Consider the following 3761-nt stretch of genomic DNA (forward strand, 5'->3'; position numbering starts at 1 on the left):
ACATTCTATATATCCTAATTGGTCTATTATATTATATTATATTATCAACATTATTGCGATATAAGTGACATAATACCGTTATGTTGAGATTACTAGATGATAACTTTTAATCATAGACAGTCTACAGCGTTTGCAATAAATGATAAAGTGATAACTGATTAACTGCCGTCCTGGCGATTTAAATTTTAAAGGTTATAAATTGAGACACTGTTTTTTTAAATTGAATTTGCATTTATTTTATTTATTTTTTAGTGCAGTTATTAAATTTGTTATTCAATATTCATAATGTTTAGTATTTTTAATATAAAAAAAAAAAAAAATGTAATATAATCAAATACTATAGTAAAAAAATAAAATGTGTTATATTAATTTTTCCAAAATGACATTGCGAATATAATAATAGTATAATAATTTAAATATTGGGATTATGTAAAGTTGGTGGTGTGGGGGTGGAGCCCTCCACGATTTTTTAAGCGATTCATAATTGTAGCACCCCCAAGATTTGAACTCTAGTTGCGCCACTGACTAATACCACATTGCCAGTTTTCTCATTACCTATTCTTTTAGGCTAGGTTGACATGGACGCGCGTTAGTTAATCGCGCAACGTGCGTTTAACTTTAATGATCATTCACGTGTACGCTCAAATGCGTGCGTCAAACTCGAAATATTCTTGTTACATACAGTTTGTGTTATACATTCCACAGAAATGGACGTGTCAGATGCTATGTGTTTGTGGGTCGTATATCGAAGAATGAGAAGACGAAGACAAAAAAAGAAGAAAGTTATTGCGATTGACGCGCGCAACGCGAACCATGTGAACGATGTATGAGAAACTCGTATATCTAAACACGCGCGTCCATGTGAACCTAGCCTTATTTGTATTTGTTGCCGTTTTTAAAATATTTGCTCTATTTGTTGAACATGATTATTAGAATTTGTTGCTCAAATATACTAAAATTATTGCTATTAATAGACCGTACGGATGGTTATTTTTCTATGTATTATTTATAGTCTAGTAGTATTGTAAATAAATTGTATTAATAAAACATATGCTGTTCATTATATCATTAGTTTAGTCAATTTTTGTTAAACATTATTCGAGTACCTCTTTTACTTTAATATTGTAGCCTTTCTGTTTTGTTTTTTTTTTGAGCAGTAATTGTTGTTACGTTTGATGGAAATTTAAAATTTTCTTTTTGCTATTTATTTTACACTAAATATATATTGTAATTTACATTGATTAAATTATAATTGAAAAGCAATTCACCTAAAATAACTGATCCTTCAAAAAAAAAATCAACAAATTTGATACTTAAGATAGACAATATTTTTATTTAATTATATTTAACTTCAATTTTAAATTAAAATATAAATAACTGTTTGGTCTCCTGTAATATATTGATTTAAATTTTTGTAATAAATAATTGTTTTATCTTTAATCAAATTAGTTAATTTTTTATTATTTGATTAATTTTTTTCTTTACTCTGTTTAAGAATGGAGGATAAAAATTTCAATTTGTTTTATAATATTTAGTCTACTTTTTATTTTTAATGCTAGTCCAAGATATTTTTTTGACTATTTTATAAGCAATTGCAATATTTAAAAAAATAATTTTATTAAATAAAATCATTAAAATTTTTATTATCATTATATTGCACTAAAAAAATTTTCTAAAGAATTTTTTTTCTTCTCAAAACTTATGGTTTATGAACCTAGCACTCAATTTTTGAATATTAATCAACCTATTCCTAACATATCTATAATTTAATTGCCCTCTCTAAAACTTGATGAGGTATTTACCTATCATTTGGTATCTTTATAAATCTGACCTTTTGCCTGCCCACAGGGTGAGATTCAAAATGACAACTTTTTCCCAAAAACTGTCAACGTAGTATTAGTAAGCGTAAAGAACGATTTAAACGCTCTGTCCATTATAATTATACCAGATTTATTGACGGAACGTAGTCAGATTGTTGAGTACTAAGTCACGTTCTGTCATGCAATATATTTATTGTACTATACATCATTGACACTTAATTTTTATTCATCTGAATATTTGAATTTATCGCTCTTACTACTTGTGTCATTTTTTAAATTAGACCATTTCCTATTTTAAGCAAGTTAAAAATTTATGTTACCAACTAAAAAAATAAAGTTTGGGCTCTTATAAAAAATAAAGGCGAACCTAAAAAATATTTAACCATTTATAAATTGAGAGATAAATAGTACTGAACAAAGTCAAATAAAATATTTCTAAGATTATTAGTTTGTCCGAAACCATTATACCATATGAATCGTAATCATGTAAGTCCTTTTTCCTATGTTGTAGTACTGACCGCTCCGTTGATTCATCTAACAAATTCTATTAGAAATAAATTTCTAACAAAATACTACCACATTTGTTACATTTTATTGTTTTATTGATTGTTATTATTAAACCTAATAATTATATTCTATATTAAAGGAGAGGAACAACCTCATACAATTAAATTTTAATTATAATTAACATTGTGCCTCTGAACCACAAATTGTTTATATTCAGTTCATTGTAAACATATAAATAAGGATACTCTTTTTTTTTTTTTTTTTATTGTTTAATAAATGTTTTGACCGAGAAAGCCACTCCAGAGGAAGTTTGAAAGGAGAGCTTTCAACGGGGGTAGTATGTTCGGGCATGTTCGAAGCAGGTTGGTGCGGTGAGTGCCTGTGTATTTTTTCTCATTTAGAGCGCGACCTGTCACAACTGGTTTTGCTGTTGGGGTAGTGTGTGGCGGTGGTCGCGAGGGCGTCATTCGCGTACCGGCCTGCCTAGAGTACTCATGGGTAGTGTCACGGATTCGGTCGTTGTTTTGTTCGGCTTGCCTTTGATGGTTTTTATAGTTCGATTCAATGTGTTTTGAATGCGTCGGGCTCAATACAGTAATTGACACATTAACAATATTCATTCTGGTACAAGGCAAGGTCAGAATATATATATTAGTTTTGTTTAAATATTAATTTGTTAATATATTTGTGTTGTATTTTATGATATTATTCTAATTATAAGAGTATTAATCATAGATATAAGATGATTTATTGTAGTTATCATATTGGATGACATATAATCGGGAAATAAATTACAGTCCACTAAACGTATTATTTTAAATTTTCTTCCTTTTTTTTTTATTTAATTTTAAAGGAACCCTTAGAGAAGCGATTTCACTCGGCGATTGGTCGTCCAAGTATCTCGCGTCATATATTTTGGTCCATTCGGGACGGGATTTTTAAAGTTATTATTTTAATATTATTAATTAAATTTTTTAGAATTAGCTTTAATTGCTTTGATTATAGGGTTTTAGTAAGTGCCTATTTTGCTGCTTAAATCCTATTTTTATCTTGTTACTTATTATACAAAAGAATAATTGACAATGCCACGCAGTAAAAACGTAAAGGTAGTACCGGAGCATCTCAGGTGTTAGTGCGTGCGCGAGCCGCTCGCGACAGTGCAGTGCGTTTGGTATGTAACGTGTTTGCGTTATCCCTCGGCGCGTACAGACATATCGAAACAACCGTCATTTTGTTCACGGGCAGACACAATCGAAAAATATATTAGTGAGTTCGAGGAACAAGAGGGGGCCATATTGAATGCTCTTGTTGATATAGATCGCGTAGACGAATTTGAGACGATCGACGCGCTAGTCGCAGATGAATTTGAAGATATGTGTGGAAACATTAAGTGTATCTTACAAACACTAAAGCCAGTTTCTTATATTAATCGTA

Source organism: Daktulosphaira vitifoliae, unplaced genomic scaffold, assembly GCF_025091365.1.
Source record: "Daktulosphaira vitifoliae isolate Bord-2020 unplaced genomic scaffold, ASM2509136v1 Scaffold_1, whole genome shotgun sequence".
Lineage (NCBI taxonomy): Eukaryota > Metazoa > Arthropoda > Insecta > Hemiptera > Phylloxeridae > Daktulosphaira > Daktulosphaira vitifoliae.